General features: G+C 39.3%; 1 long non-coding RNA gene across 5 annotated transcripts in view; it reads right to left on the bottom strand.

Moving 5' to 3' along the window:
- Window positions 1-17,328, bottom strand: part of LOC127450435 (uncharacterized) — a 176,523-nt gene that overhangs the window by 13,304 nt on the left and 145,891 nt on the right. For 4 of the 5 annotated variants that reach the window (XR_007898982.1, XR_007898984.1, XR_007898985.1 and 1 more), the window contains exon 3: window positions 7,554-8,935. This is a non-coding gene — a long non-coding RNA (uncharacterized LOC127450435). The remainder of the gene's footprint in view (window positions 1-7,553; window positions 8,936-17,328) is intronic. The other variant, XR_007898986.1, reaches the window with a different exon arrangement.

Here is a 17,328-nt window from a genome sequence, read left to right as displayed (position 1 = left end):
TGTGCAGTGTTTCCCATTAATTACCTAGACCCGCCACAGTCTAATTTGTCCGCCACAGTTTCATAATGAACCGAAAATATTTTTACACTTCTCATAATAACATAAAAGTTCTCTAATGTTGTGTTTTGCACCGTTGCTTTGGCAAAGCATCTCTCACTCTCAGTCAGTCAGCCCCCCCACCCCCCGCTGTACGCGCGCATGCTCACACACATACACACTGGAACCAATTATGTAACATTAACATTATTACCAGTGGCTCTGACAACATAACTATTTTTAGCATCTGAGTAGCAAGTTCAACACAGGTAACCACTTTTGCTTCATTTCTTTGATGGCTCACAGGGCTCGACAATTAACACTTGTCAATGGACAAGTGGATTTTTGAAGGGGCAAGTGAAAGAGAATTTTACTTGCCCGACCGGACAAGCAGACAATCACGTCAATAACAAAATACAAAAATAACCAGCTATATTTGTGATAGCCTAGGCCTGTGTCACTTATTAGAAAGTTCATATTCTTATTCTGCTGTTGAAAATGATCCAGAGTGCATAATTTCATAATTCGCTAGCAATCTAGTAACAGCTGCGCCCTGTTTGATTGACAGGTGGCGTATGTGTGTGTGTGCTGAACATGCGCGTGTTCCGAAAATGCTCACGCTAATGCGCACCTGAATGGTCAAATACATTAAAAAATTCCGCCAAAATGCCCGTCTTGGTGAGGTATTCATGTAAACACAGACAGTGAAGTGAACATAAACAGCGGATAAAAAAATCAGATTTGTATTAAAATGTCGGACTGTAAGTATAAATGTAAGCTAATAGACCTGCTGCCGTCTAGTGTAGTGTGTCATTATAATCAAACAACCATAACAAGAAAATGAGAAAACACTCACTGCTCTTGACTGGGTAAATTTAGTAGCTTTAAAAATTATTAATGTATTATAATCATACTGTGAAGACCAGTAGTAGTTTTATGTTGCATTTCATTTACTTGAATACTTGATAGCCTACTGCTGTTAAAAACTGTTAAAGCTGTTAAAAAAGCACAGACTTTTCTTAATTTGTATTTTTTGTTCTATTATTTTTAATCTATTTCTATTCATTGGTGTTTTTTATTGTTATTTTATTACTGACTGTTTACTAGTCTTGAATAAATACTTAAGAACTTGAAACCATTCTTCCATAATTAACATATTAGTTAGTGTTATTATTTGTTGTGGTATTGAAGTTGGTATTGAGAATCGTCAAATTTCACGACTGACTACTGAAATTTTGGTATTTTGATAATGTATAGCGTTTATTGTACATAGTAGATCTTGCTGCAATAACATGATGAAAAAGTAGATGTCATTCCATAGAACTATGAGCACCCCTGCTGTAAATGATGGCGATGGAGGCTTTTTTTTTTTATTTGATTACCATAAATAACATAAAATTATTATCATATGACAATAGTCTCCTCCCCTACCCAGTGCAGTTTACATTTCTGTCGCAGAGAATTGAGTTGATTGCACAGTACACTATTAGGTTGGGCATCGGTCATAATTTTAGAAAAATATACAACATAAACATGTTACTTGAGCTTGTAACAAAAATTTCCTTTTTTTCTCTCCAGACAAGTAACTTTTTTACTCAGACAAGTGAATGACCAATTTACTTGTCCAGAGGAAAGGCACATGACAATGCTTAATGTCGAGTCCTGGCTCAAATATATGCTCTAGTCGATTTCGTTTTGACCATTTTTGAACTGCGTTAAACTCGGTCTCGTTTATGCTTTGTGGGTGTGACTTTTTTGCTGTGTCATCACCATTCATATCTATACAAGCAATGTGTTTATGATTAAAGTACTAGAGCACAAAATTGTTTACAAGAGCACAAAGTTCTTCATAGATCTAGACTCTTAATTTTGCTCTCAAAGTGCACCAGATTGATGCATTTAACTTTAAATTAAATGCATCATTACATGCCCCGAGGCCCCCCTGGAGGGTCCGAGGTCCACCCACCACAGTCTTACAAAATCCTGTGGGAAACACTGGATGTTTTTTGGCGAAAAGAACATCTAAAGGGCTGGATGGCTATTGCAGTAAACACTGGCATTTAGACGTTGACGTTACACACTTCTAACACACGACAAACAGCACATAATCACGATCACCTTACACAACCAGCGCAAAGTGATTAACCAGCACTCTTTATCAAACTAAATCAGTCTCAAATGTAGAGTAATGTTTCACTTTCAGCTACAAATGACAAATAAAACATTGTTCTTTTGTATTTAAAGGGATTGTTCACCCAAAAATGAAAATTCAACCATTATTTACTTAACCACATGTCGTTCCAAACTCACGTGACATTATGCATGGAGCACTAAAAGAGATGCTTAAAGGAATATTCCGGGTTCAATACAAGTTAAGCTGAATCGACAACATTTGTGGCATTATGCTGATTACCAGAAACATTTATTTCAACTCATCCCTCCTTTTCTTAAAAATAAATAAATAAATAAATGTAAAATGTAAAAGGTTACAGTAATACACTTACAATGGAAGTGAATGTGGTAATGTTTTGGAGGGTTTAAAGTCAGAAATGTGAAGCATATATGTTTATAAAAGCACTTACATTAATTCTTCATTTAAAACTCATGTATTCTTTGATCTGTAAAGTTGTTTAAATTATATTTTTTTACAGTCGTTTTAGGCTTTGTTGACATTACATCGTCATGGCAACAAAGTTGTAAAATTGGCTGTAACTTTACACAGAAAAGGGAAGCAAGTGATTTTATCACACTAAAATCATGTTTACGTGCATATTGTTTACGTCTTGTGGCTATTCTTTTGAAAAAGTGAGTATTTTAACGTTCAAAAATTGGCCCCATTCACTTCCATTGTAAGTGCCTCACTGTAACCCCAATTTTTGCTTTTTTTTAAGAAAAGGAGGGGCAAGTCAAAATTAATTTATGTGGTAATCAATTTTATGCCACAAATGCTATAGACTGAGCTTAACTTGTATTTAACCCGGAATATTCCTTTAAGGATTGTTCACGCTGCTCTTTTCTATGTAATGAAAGTGAATGGGGACTGGGGCTCTTGAGGAAAAAAACAAAACAAAACTGAGTGTCTATTTGCACCCCGGTGTAAATAGCAACTTCAACACAGGGCAGCTATTTGCACCCCAATAGTCTGGTGGAACCACAGAAATATATGACAAACTAACCAATAGATGTTGCTGCAGTGGCGTGGGGTGTAAAGATGGTGTGTGAGCGTGTAGTGTTGTCCTAGTGACCGTGGTTTGAATCTGCATTTTGTCCCACTCTTTTTTCCATCCGATTTCCTGTTTCCAATCTTAATATTTCCTTTAATAGTACTTAAAATAATAGATAAAAAAGAATATAAATGTTGATTTTATTGCAGTGATTTGATCACGTTGAATGTCGCGGAGAGCTGAGAAGGGTTTGATCCAGAGGCGGGGTCTGTCGATCGCACTCTTTCCCACATGAAACCATGGTTACTGTAGTAAAACCAAGGTTATTTTTTCTAAGGTAAGGTTAGGGGTTAATGTAGTGTGTCTGTGGGACTCTAAATAAACACAATAAACGCACTGCAGTGATATACTGTATGTTTGCATTTAAATATGGGTGCAATTAGTATCTACCATTGTTTGCACCAGGGTTGGGGTGCAAATAATATCTGCCACCATTTGCACTGGGGTGTAAATAGCATATATCATTATTTGCACCAGGGTGCAAATAGCATCTGCCAAAAAAAAAACAAAACAAAAAAAAAAAAACACCATAAATGTACCAAAAATCATAAATGTAGTCTACCAGTGGTTCTCAACTTTTTGACACTTAGGCACCCCATTGACCAAGACAATATTTGAAGGTCCCCCTGCTGTAATGATGACAAAGCTTCTTGTTTTCAAGTCCTTAAACTCAGAATGTCAATGCATTAAAAAATGAATAGCAATTCATTTTGTGATTCCAGAAGTTTCAAGAACTGTATGTTCTTTAATAAAAGCTATTTTTGAAGGGAGTTGTTGAATTAAAATTTCAAATGATGTTGTACACCTCGGTTTTTAGATTGATTAAATTAAGTTAGATTATTATATTTAAACTTAATAACTTGTGTGCAATCATTTTAAGTCATCTTGAGGCCCCCTTGGAAGTTTGCTGAGGCCCTGGCCCCCTGGTTGAGAATCACTATACTACTCATGCGCTATCATACAAGCCTTCAGAAGCTAAAATTTTCAGAGTTTTTATTCAGAGAAAGTCTTCCCCTATGTAACTTCCGCATATTCAAACAGGTGCACTGCAACATACTGTCCAATAGCATCTTGGCGAGACCCTTCTAAAAGTGCCCGATTATTTATTTATTTTTTTTATTTATTTTTTTTTAAACAAGGAAGTGAAGGATTTCAGGGAAGAATAATGACTTACATAGAATAATAATTTTTGTCTCACACAATGTTATCAGATGTCTTCAGAATACTTGGAATACAGTGCACAAGTCATATGGGATACTTTAATGATACTTTAATGGTGCTTTTTTGTCGTTTTTGGAGCTTGGCAGACATAGTGGTCACTTTGATCTGTCGCTGAATGGAAAACAACAGCGTGAACATTCCACTAAACATCTTTTGTCTTACGGGTTTGGAATGACATGAGGGTGAGTAAATGATGACATAATTTTTTGGGGAACTATTTCTTTAAATTGGAGCACAAAAAAATAAAAAATAGACAAAAGATCTTGCAGGAGCTGTATGTGAGCAAGGGCTGCAAATTTATGGGTGTGACTAGGGCTTTAATTCCTGTCATGCGATTGGATGGAGTCATGAGGAAACAAAGACACGGAGGGAGGTGGTGCTGCATTACGGAGAAAATCCCCTTTGGCACAAGCTTGTGTAATTAATTCAGGAAAAATTAATCACAGCAGGTTTCTCCCAACACACACACAGCGCCCTTAATCACTCCATATCCTCCAACACACACACCAACCCCATCCATTGACCGATAGCCATGTCCAGGGCCATAAACACAATCAAAGTGCCACCCAGTGTTCAGAAAAGTGGCAAGTTTTGTCAGGTTATCTAAACATATGCTTCTTGAGGTAACGTCTAAATTAACTTGTTTTATTCAAGTAAAAACATGATGTAGTATGACTGAATTAACCATGACTAAATTAAGTAACACCAACAAAAGTTATTTTTAAGGGTCAGATCAGGCAGAAATAGCACTTTAAGGTAACGACTGCATGTATCCAGTAGAAACTTCCCTGTGGACATCCCACATGAAACTTCTTGCAGCAGTGGGGGTGTAGGGATATTGGGGGGCGCGCTCTCCCCTACTGTCACCCAGTGTTTCCCAGGACAATTTACGGCATGACGCAGCCATCACTGCCCGCACTCATTAACACCAGCCAACTATCTCGATGCCAAAGCCGGCCCACCGTCACCCTGACGATCCAGCATCCAGCAGAGGAGGGGGAGGGGTGCATGATGTCATTGTGGGGCTCGCTGGAGACCAATCAAAACCTGAGAAAATTATGTCAACCTTTGTTGAGTCTGTCCATTCAGCGCTATAGAAGTGCAGTGAATTGAGATTGCAGAGAGGTCATTTATCCTGCGTGAGAAAAAAAAGAGAGAAAAAAGAAAGGCGAGCGAGAGGGGAGCAGCATGCTAATGTTGCCGAGCGGAGATAACACCATAAAGATGTCCTGACATTTTATTGCCAAAACATCAGCACTTGGCCCACACAGCTACTGTTGTGAAAGCCACAGCAGAGCCTTTTAATGGCAGCTAGAGTTTACAGCATGAAGACTTTGATAAACTTGTTTGAGTGTCTTTTGGGTAAATGGTTGTGTATGTATGGTTTAACGGGTTCTAACAACTAGACCAACTAAAGAAAGTACCAGTACTGATACTGTGTCTTCAACAATTACATCCAGAATATGTCTCTCCCTGCACCGGTGGGCTCATAACTTCAGAAGAAAGCTGTTCCTGAGCACTGCATCTCACTGACACTGAGAGACACTTGAATAGGTAATTATTATAGGGGAAATCCAGAAGACTTGACTGAATACACAACGTGTTATCCATCCCTCCGTCACACACATGGTTGATTCTCACGAATCATGCAAAGAAAATGTCCAGGCCATAATTACCAAATCAAATTAGCAGAATTTAAAAATAAATAAATGGAATCACATTATACAAAGAAAATGAAGCCTATTTTTAGGACCATTAAGATGTTTTGTATCGCAACATTATTTTCAGGACACTTGAGCACATTTTATCCACCAATTCTCATAACTATAACGTGTCTTGATATTGTACTTTTACTATTCCCATTGTTTTTAATGACGATTCTCATTACTGCACAGTAATTTTTTATCGCATTACAGTGGGAAAAAACATGCTTTTGTACAATTTTTCATTATTATTAATTCAGCTACATTTTTTACAATTTAAATAATATATTGTTGCTTTTTTCTTTTTTTCGATGTTGTGGTAATGAGAACGTTACAATGACCATCTTTTCTCATAATGCAGTAATAAGAACTGGGGTTAAAATGTGAACAACTGTCCTGAAAATAATGTCACAATGAAAAAAATCTTAATGGTCCTAAAAATAGGCTTCATTTTCTATATATAAAATATATTTGCATATTTGTTTCTTTTGATTTTGTGGTAAAATAGGACTAGGATGTCTTTTTTTTTCTTCCCCCTTTTCTCCCAATTTGGAATGCCCAATTCCCACTACTTTGTAGGTCCTCAAAACTCTGCCTCCGTTTCTGAGACCGACAATCCTCGCATCTTATCACGTGGCTCCTTGTGCATGACACCGCGGAGACTCCACATGTGGATTGTCATGCTACTCTCTGCGATCCACGCACAAATTACTATGTGCCCCATTGAGAGCGAGAACCACTAATCGTGATCAGGAGGTGGTTACCCCATGTGACTCTACCCTCCCTAGCACCCAGGCTAATTTATTTGCTTAGGAGGCCTGGCTGGAGTCATTCAGCATGCCCTGGATTCGAACTCGCGACTCCAGGGGTGGTAGTCAGTGTCAATACTTGCTGAGCTACCCAGGCCCCGACTTGGATATCTTCTTGACAAGTTTCGTGAGAATCACCCACCCACCTACCCACCCCCACCCACACACCCCCACAGCTCTCATTTATACACAGGCCAGCTCATAATTCACAGCAACATTAAAACAAACAAATCATAAATTATATTTTGCATAAAGAATCAAATTAAGATTATTAAGCATTAAGATTTTCTCATTCTACAATACAGAAATTAAAATGATCCTATCTGGACAAAAAGGGGGGGGGGGTTGAGTTGAATTGTCATGAAAAAAGTCACAATGCAAGAAAATCATAATGGTTCTAAAAACAGACTTCATTTTCTTTATGCCAGATGTAGTGACAAAACATCCCCAAAGGCAGCTTTTTTTTTATTTTTTAGATTTAATTCACCTTTGGGGACAAATATCTCCCCAAACATTAGCTAGCTAGTGCACACACGCAGGAAAACAATATCAGGAAATACCTGTATGACTCTGTAAAGTTGTTATCCTGGCTGAAATTCACACTAACGAGGAAATTACAACTGTGATTCCACAGAATTTCCAATCTGTTATAAAAAAAATAAAAAAGAGAAAAGAAAATTCAGATAAAGTGAATGTCAACCTCAGCATTACTCAGCATTCACTGCAGCTAAGCAGGAAGAGCCCAAACCACAGCTCGATAAACCTCATGGTGACAGCGTTTAAACAGGATGTCTACCACACACACATATTGATTATAGTAAGTCAATGTCAGATAAGACTAACAGAAGTAATTAGTCTGTTTATACAGTGAGAGTCAGTTCTGAGCTGTTGTTTTTGTGTACAGATGCTGATAGATTCAAGGCCTGATTTCAGGTGACATTCCAACAGTGCAATTATTACAAATGTCAGGGTTAAGTAGAAATATTAGTGTTTATTATTACCATTTAATATCTTTTTCACAGTTTTGTTCAGTTGAAGCTGCATGAAGGCATCACAACAGAGAATGATAACGGCTACTTTCAGGAAGAGAGAATAATGGGTAAACTTGCCAAGTCCATGTTTTGTTGTTCCAGTTCAGTTCTTTGTATTCAGTGCAGGATCCAATGCATGTATCTCCACTTTAATTTTGCAGGGTAAACCTAACAAAGTTTTTTTATTTTTTTTATTATTTAATGTGTATTTATAACACTGTACTTTATATTATTTGACCAAACACAGATGCTGAGGGAGTGGAAATTTGGCATGTTTCTCTTTTCTGAATGTCGCAATCCATTTTTTCCTCTTGTGGAAAGTTGTGGAAACGTAGAAGTGGATTTTTATTTTCCTGTTGGGAGCAAATGGGAACATAAAAAGTAATAATTGCAAAGGTCTTCCACTGATCTCTGTACACAAGCTGTGCTGTTTACACTCCTATACTTTACTTCTGCATTCAAAACCCGGAAATATGAAAAGGGTCTATTATATCGATGATAATCCAAAATATCCAAAAACAGGTTTACAAGAAAAACGTACAGAATGAAAAATGTTTGTAATCCAAATAGTCCAATATAATCATACATCTGTCATGAAATGCCACCAAAAAAGGCAGACAAGAAGATATAAAAATGTAATGAAATGTTATCATCAGTGCCATGGCTGACAACAGTGACAACAATTCAACAGGGTGCTTACAAAATGTCTTCAAACACCTCTGACCAAAAGTAGGTTTAAAATCAAAAAAGATGTCCATGCTGTGCAGAAAAGGGTCAAATTTTTAATCCAAAAAGAGAAATTGTGTGTGTGTTGTGCAGGGTGACCAGTGAAGAACTGTCTGATGATCAATCCTCTTGATGTGCAGGATTCAACAGTGTTCCTTTTTTCAACATCTCTCCTCAGACACTACCTGCAAAAATCAAACAGAAAAACACATTCACTTTATTCTGGTACTTTCTCTGCTCAGTGAGTCTGATTAGCTAGTGAAACTTAAGACTCAAAATGAAAAAAATAAAAATTATATATATATATATATATATATATATATTTTTTTTTTTTTTTTTTTTATGGCAGGAATATCTTTAAACATGGAAAAGCAGGGCAGAAAGTCAGAAATCGACAGAAACATCGAGATACGGGTAGTGTCAAACATGTAGTCTCACCCAAAAACAATCTGTCATGTAGCATTTATACGTGGCAATCCAAAGGAAATTACTTAAGGTACCTTTAATAATGTCCATTTGTCAATGACTGAGGATGAAAAGGCAGAATTTGGGAGTAAATCGGCCCTTGCAATTAATCATATTAATCCTGATCTTCAGATGACAGGAAGCAGCAGCATTAACATTACACTCTATGGGGTTGAGACAGTGCTTCCAATGAAAAAAACATATTTCCTACCCGTAACAAATTATTTTTCTTTCATGTTAATACACTGCGTGCCCAATTATTAGGCAAATTGTATTCCTCAGTATTAATTTTAATGTTGAACAAACACAATGCTCTCAGTCAATCCAAAATGTTATTGAACCTAAAACCTGAATGTTTAACAAAGAAAAAGTGAGTTTTGTCTTTCTCAGGGGAATATATAATTGTGCACAATTATTAGGCAACTATTAGTGTGCACAATTATTAGGCAACTAAATTACAAAAATAATTTCTCCCAACTCAATTGTTTATTCTCAATTTTTAGAGTAGATGCAACAAATAAGTAACACAAAATGACAATTAAATAACATTTTTGGCCTTTCAAAAATATTCAGTGACCAATATAGCCACCCTTCTTTTCAATAACTGCCATGAACCTTCCATCCATGGAGTCTGTCAGTTTCTTGATCTGTTCATGATCAACTTTTGCTGAAGCAGCAACTATAGCCTCCCAAATGCTGTTTAAAGTGGTGTATTGTCATCCCTCACTGTAAATCTCACGTTTGAGAAGGGCCCACAAGTTCTCAGTAGGATTTAAGTAAGGTGAGGAAGGGGTCCAAGTCATTATTTGGGCATCTTTGAGGCCCTTGCTGGCTAGCCAAACAGTGGAGTACTTGGATGCATGGAATGGAGCATTGTCCTGAATAAAGAGCATGGTCTTCTTGAATGCTGAGGACTTCTTCCTGTACCACTGCTTGAAGAAAGTACTTTCCAGACACTGGCAGTGGGTTTGAGAGTTGAGTTTCAGTCCATCTTCAACTCAAAATGGTCCAACTACCTCATCCTTAATGATAGCAGCCCATACCAGTACCCCTCCTCCACACTGCTGGCACCTGACTCGAAGTGGTGCCCTGTGACTATTAGTGATCCAGCCACGGGCCCATCCATCTGGTCCATCAAGAGTCACTCTCATTTCATCTGTCCATAAAACCTTTGAAAAATCTGTCTTCATGTATTTCTTTGCCCAATCCTGACGCTTCAACTTATGAATATATTCAGTGGTGGTCGTGTTTCAGCCTTCTTGACCTTGGCCATGTCTCTGAGCAATTGACACCTTGTACTTCTGGACAATCCAGGTAGGTTGCAGTTCTGGAATATGGTAGCATTGGAGGATACTGGGTTCCTGGTAGCTTCACGTTTAATTCTTCTCAAGTCTTTTGCAGTTTATTTGAACCATTTCTTCTCCATGTGTTTTTTGCGCCCCAGTTGACTATTCGCAACAAAACGTTTGATGGTCCGTTGGTCACGCCTCAATAGTTTAGCTATTTCAAGAGTGTTGCATCCGTCTGAAAGGCATTTTACAATATTTGACTTTTCAGTGTCAGTTAAATCTCTTTTTTGTCCCATTTTACCTGAGGTAATGAAGCTGCCTAATAATTATGCACACCTTGATATAAGGTGCTAGTCACTTTCGCCACAGCTTCCCTCATTACACAAATACATACCACCTGAAAATTATTGAATCCAATAAGCATTCAAGTTTATATGGTTTGGAGTTGGAAAATGTGCATGGAAATAATGATAAGATCAGAATACTCACTTGCCTAATAATTGGGCACGCAGTGTATTTAAAATCATCTATTGGAATACTGAAGGCAAACAAGGCCAGCATTGTTTTTCCTCAACGATCCGAAAGCATCAGAAGTCCAGGTTTTCAAAACTCTGTTTCTACTTCTGTTTGTACCCTAGAAAGCACTTGCGACTTCACACACCAAAAATATGTGTGAAAAAGACCAAGGTGAAATCCTAAGGCTTGTTCTTGTAAAACGATTTTTTTTTTTTTTTCAAGAAAATGAACAGTAATGATAATTTTACTAATAATTAAAAATTTAAAATTGTTGATTTAAATGGTTGGTATACCTTTTATTAAATTCTGAAGAGTTTCACACACTGAAAATGAAGTCTGACTTTTGGGTGACAGTAAAAAACAAAACAAAAAGGCTGTATAACAGTAACATGGGAAACAGTAAAATTACCATTGTGCCCTTGCTGTGAACTATTAATCTAACCTCAAGTTGATCCATGAGGACTGTCCCTTTAGTAGTTATAATGTCATGCACTTTGGATAAGAGCATCGGTTGAATAACAGCTTACATGTTCTTATACTTGCATATAACACATGAATATGAACATTAACATGGTAATTTAACATTTACTTATGTAATAAAATAAAAACAATGAATGTTTTACAAGATTAATACTAATGGTTAAATGCCTTGGATACCGTAGCAAATAACTACAGGTCATTTACACCAACATATACATTCTAGGGGTTGTGATGCAAACTCTCTTATCATTTAAAAAAAGTGAAAATTGTCAGTTCACATGACCAAAGACACCTTAAGTGAGGAATACCTGGAGTTTCGGATGATAAGACGTAATAAAATAAGATGGGTATGTAATTTTGACCCACATATGCATTTTAGGGTTAAGCTAATACCACAAATGTCCAGTGTATGACCATGTACATTAATTACAAACGAAGAGCATTTGTAACTCATAAACCACCCTGCATGGGTACACTGAAGTTCTCGAAAGGCATTCAGCTGACAGGCGTCCCTCATGTAATGTTGGCTTGATGTAACTTCACTTTTGTTTGTGGTACCAACATGAGGTGGCAACCCCCAAACAAAAACACCTATGGCATGACATCACTGTTGTTTCTCCACTGCTTGAGTTGCCATGGAGATGCATAAATGACAGTGGGCGAGTCTTTCAGTGCCGCTTCTGCCGTACGCGTAGACCTGTGAGGAGTCACGTTCATTCTAGACCTGTCTGGGCCTCACGCCTGGAGCCCTACCCGCACAGCAGCCTGCAGAACTGGGCCCAAACCTGCCCTTGTGTGTCTGCCCGGGGCCAGAGCTTATCTCGCCATCAGCTCATCTGTCTGTCTGCTGGCAGGTTGCCCCGAATGCTGCATACTTCGCTGAGACAGAGAGCTCATGGTGTGATCTCCACCACACTGCGTTATAAAAGTCATTTCTACATTTATCACAATTATGATCAAATACTGCCATCCAACAACTGCGCTAGTACTTTCTGTTTCATGAATACACACACTCTTTATCACATCACATGATCAACTAACCATCAGTCCACACAGCTCTGAGAGACTTTGGGCGGTGAGCAATCACAGCATATCATACTACCATCTGATATCTGTGTGCCACAGAATTCTTCAATACAGAGTTATGGCCGACGTGCAGTTAATCAGTGTGATCGCCAACTTTAAACCCTTCACACTCTGTGGAAGTCGTCTATCCTCACTGATTTGACTTGACATACAGCTGTTCACTTTTTCTTTTTTTTTTCTCCCCTTTTCTCCCCAATTTGGAATGCCCAATTCCCAATGTGCTCTAAATCCTCGTGGTGGTGTAGTGACTCACCTCAATCTGGGTGGCGGAGGACGAATCTCAGTTGCCTCCGCGTCTGAGACCGTCAATCCGTGCATCTTATCACGTGGCTTGTTGAGCGTGTTACCGCGGAAACTTCACGCTATTCTCCACGGCATCCACGCACAGAGACTACAGAGGTGCCCCACCGAGAGCGACCATGAGGAGGTTACCCCATGTGACTCTACCCTACCTAACAACCGGGCCAATTTGGTTGCTTAGGAGACCTGGCTGGAGTCACTCAGCATGCCCTGGATTCGAACTCGCAACTCCAGGGGTGGTCAGCTGTTCACTTATTGAATGATAGATCGTAGTTTATTTTTTGTTTGTGATGAGGAGGAGGACGGGGTTGGGCTGTGACTATGCAAGCCCGGCCCCCAATTGGGCTAATCAGCCGAGGAGTGGGATAAGTGCAGCGGAATGCAGCAGTTCAGGAGAGAGAGAGAGCCACATGCAGCTGCAGTGTGTGCATTTGTGTTCTGTGTATTTTTGTTTAAGTTTTCATTAAACTATTATTTTGACGGTTCAGCCGGTTCCCACCTCCTCCTTTCCCATGAAGGTAGTAACCTTGTTACATTGGTGCCAAAGCCCAGGAAGGAGGAGGGATGCGCTGTCGTGGAGTCCTCGCCACTACCAGCCAACCCAAAGGAGCAGCTGTGGCCTTCTGCCGGGGAACGGAGGAGTCGCTGCAGACCACCTGGACGCGGAGGAACGGCCGCCGTCCACGAGGGGAGGAGGGGCTCGTTGCCAGCCTCCTGGAGCAGTGGAGCCGCTGCCAGGGGTGGAGGGGGTCCCTACCGGCCACCAAAACGCGGAGAGGCGTTCCATCCACCAGGGGTCGGAGGACTTGCTCCAGTCCACCTGGGGAGGAGTGGCTGTCATCTGCCAGGGGTTGGGGAGTGGCTGAGGGCTGGGTAACAGCGTATCTGGCCGCCGGCAAACCAGGCTATTCCTCTCTCTCTCTCGCTGTTGTCCCCCTCCCCAGCCCTAGAGAGGCAGGGAAAAGCCTGCTGGCAGGCGGGGCCAGAAGGGCAGCAACCCCCCCAGCATGAGGAGGGAGGGGTGTGATGAGGAGGAGGGTGGGGCCGGGCCGTGACTACGCATGCCCAGCCCCCAATCAGGCTAATCAGCCAAGGAGAGGGATAAGTGCAGCGGAATAAGGCATTTTGGGAGAGAGAGAGCCACATGCAGCTGCAGTGTGTGCGTTTGTGTTCTGTGTCGTTTTGTTTAAGTTTTCATTAAACTATTATTTTTAGCCTGGGTAGCTCAGTGGTAAAAGACGCTGGCTACCACCCCTGGAGTTCGCTAGTTCGAATCCCAGGGCATGCTGAGTGACTCCAGCCAGGTCTCCTAAGCAACCAAATTGGCCCGGTTGCTAGGGAGGGTAGAGCCACATGGGGTAACCTCCTCGTGGTCGCTATAATGTGGTTCGTTCTCTGGTGGGGCACATGGTGAGTTGAGTGTGGATGCCGCAGTGGATGGCGTGAAGCCTCCACACGCACTATGTTTCCATGGCAACGCGCTCAACAAGCCACGTGATAAGATGTGCGGGTTGACGGTCTCAGACGTGGAGGCAACTGAGATTCGTCCTCCACCACCCGGATTGAGGCGAATCACTACGCGGCCACGAGGACTTAAAAGCGTATTGGGAATTGGGCATTCCAAATTGGGTAAAAGAAACAAAAAAAAAAACAACTAAACTATTATTTTGACAGTTCAGCCGGTTCCCGCCTCCTCCTTTCCCAATTTAACCTTGTTACATTGTCATTTTGTTATGTATCAAAACACTGATGGTCTAGTCTAGACACGTAATGTTCCTGAGCAATGTATTTTTACTATTGAATGTGTTACTATCTTTGTTGTTGCACAACAGCTTGACTCTACGTGAGCTCACTATTTCCCACATGTTTGCAGTATGAGTCGTGTGTATGTACACTAGCCTTCAAAAGTTTGGACACATCTGACTGAATGTCATGTTTTTCATCATCTTCAAAACTTTTTGATGTAAAGACTTATGCTTAAAATATTAAAATAAGTTTTACAGACAAATTGTGTCTATGTAAACATTTCACTACAAAAATAAAGTTTTAAGATGTTTCACTCTTAAACACACTTAAAATTGACTGTTATTTTCTATGATTTAAAATGTATACATGTTATGAATTCAAAATCAGACACAGATTTCCATTTTGCAAAACTGTTTGTCTTTACCACAAGCAAGTCTCCATTAAACTTCACTAGGCAAGCAAGCCTGCGCATCCACGTCAATCAAACTGATCGTAATGGAGAATGGGAGCGCAATCACTTTGATTAAACTGTTTATTTGTGGTTTAGTAATCGTGCAACATCATACGTCTAATATTTATATTCATTTCAGTTTCAATGTAATCAATTGTGCAGCTTTCATGGATATCACACTCATGTCTCAGAGGTCAAAGTGTGCCATTTTAAAGTGCATTAGATGGTTCCCCCTCATCATGAAAGCACATTAAAGGGGTCATGACATAATTTTTTGACATCATTGTACTATAAAAACATACTGTAAGTTTCAGAAATCAACTTTATCCTAACTGCAAAAAAAGGCATTTGTTGAAACCAAGTTGCCAAAACGACTCGTTCTCTACTTCCTCCACATTGTTATATCACGCTGTGGTAGACATTTGCTTCTGACCACCTCCATAACAATACATCAAAGCCTACTTTAATTTATTACTTCCGTAGCCCCGCCCTGCAGCGGTGAGCAGTGAGATGACAGGACAGTCAAGAGCAGATAGCCAATCAGAACAGTGGGTGTTAACTGTAAAATCTTAAAGGAGAAGCAGCACCAAAACTGAGTGTTTCTGACAGAGGGTTAGAATGAGGGTGAAAAATTATCATGTTATAAAAATATATGATAGTTTTGTGCAAAAAAAATAAATAAAAAACCTTTACTAACATATAGTGAACCCTAAAGAACATATTAAAATAATAAAAAGGTATGTCATGATCCCTTTAGTCCAATGAACAACGATGCGACTTTTCAGCGCGAGAGTGAATCTGCACTGTGTATACAGATGACTGTACTACATTAAACTGTATATAATGCTGAGTATAATGTATAATGATGCTAAGGATCCTGATTTTTTATATTCCTGATATTGCTAAATGTAATGTCTGATTTCACCAGTAAACTTATACTATGGCAAATATTATTTTACTGGATAAGCATACACTACCATTATTATTTATTTATTTTTCAAAAGAATAGTTTAGAAACATGTAGTCAGTGACAATACTTTTTTAAATCTTACAATATTCATTAAAAATACTTAAAATGTATGTGTTGAGTGACAATGTACAACAAGCATATGTTTCTAACATTATAATGTATTTTCAGCTGGGCAGAATTATTAATATTTCTATTCGGGTGTCACCATTGCCCTCTGCTGTGGTGATTTTTTGTCCTACTCCATCCCTGATGGAGCATTTAATGAACAGTACTTTTTGTTAAGTTTTACCCTGTAAAGGAATGGAACAGTTTTGCATATGTAATAATAATTATACATATAAAAAAAATCTAACTTTTCATGATTCAGGCATTGTTTAACATTTTGTGACAGTATCGAATTGTGAATTCAGTACCGTAAATCAAACCAAATACTTATGCCCTTTATCATTTTTGTTTTAAAAAAAATCATATTTTAATAAAATACAGGAATTTTTTTTTTTCGATTAATCAAAGAAATAATCGAATATTAATAGATTATCAAAATAATCATTAGTTGCAGCCCTATAATATATATATAATGCGGTGGCAAAGGGGTGGCAAGAGTTGAGTACGGGGTGGCATCCAGTAATTTTGTGTGACCGAGGGAGTGGTGGGGTTGTGTTGGGGGTAGGTTGTTGGCTGAGGAGGAACACTGTGTCCTGCCAGACGTCAGAGCAAGGGAGGGGGGGACGTTGTTATGGACCACAGACACGGACGGGTTAAGCCGTTGTGCACCGTCTCCAAGACGCGAGCGGGGTCCGAGTTGGGGGGCAAGTGGGGTGGCAAAGCTAATTTTTAGTGTGGCAGCTGCCTGTGCCACCCTTCTGGCCCTCCCCTGCCTGTGGCACAAACATGATAACATCAGCTCGATCCAAATCACCTTCAGCATTTATTTCTTAAAATCTTCAAATTTTCAGTGTCATTTTTACACTGTACGATATATATATTGTTCTGAAAATCTGTACATTGCATTGCACACAGTTGACGCACAAAGTATCTCCTTGTCCTAAGCAGACATAACACTACATCACACGATAAAAGTTATCTTTTCCATGTAAATCAGAGTTTTTGTTCTAACCAGCCGTGACTGCGACAAGCGACAGGACTTTCTGTTGAATCCTTGGTTTTATTTCTGCTGTGTCCACTGCGAACTCTAATGTAAAGTTATCAGAAGGATTCTGTACTAATGAGTGTTGTCACGATGCCAAAATTTCAGTGGTCGGTACCGATACCAGT

Source organism: Myxocyprinus asiaticus, chromosome 13, assembly GCF_019703515.2.
Source record: "Myxocyprinus asiaticus isolate MX2 ecotype Aquarium Trade chromosome 13, UBuf_Myxa_2, whole genome shotgun sequence".
NCBI lineage: Eukaryota > Metazoa > Chordata > Actinopteri > Cypriniformes > Catostomidae > Myxocyprinus > Myxocyprinus asiaticus.
The sequence above is the reverse complement of the archived record's forward strand: the minus strand, read 5'-3'. Positions and strand labels throughout refer to the sequence as shown.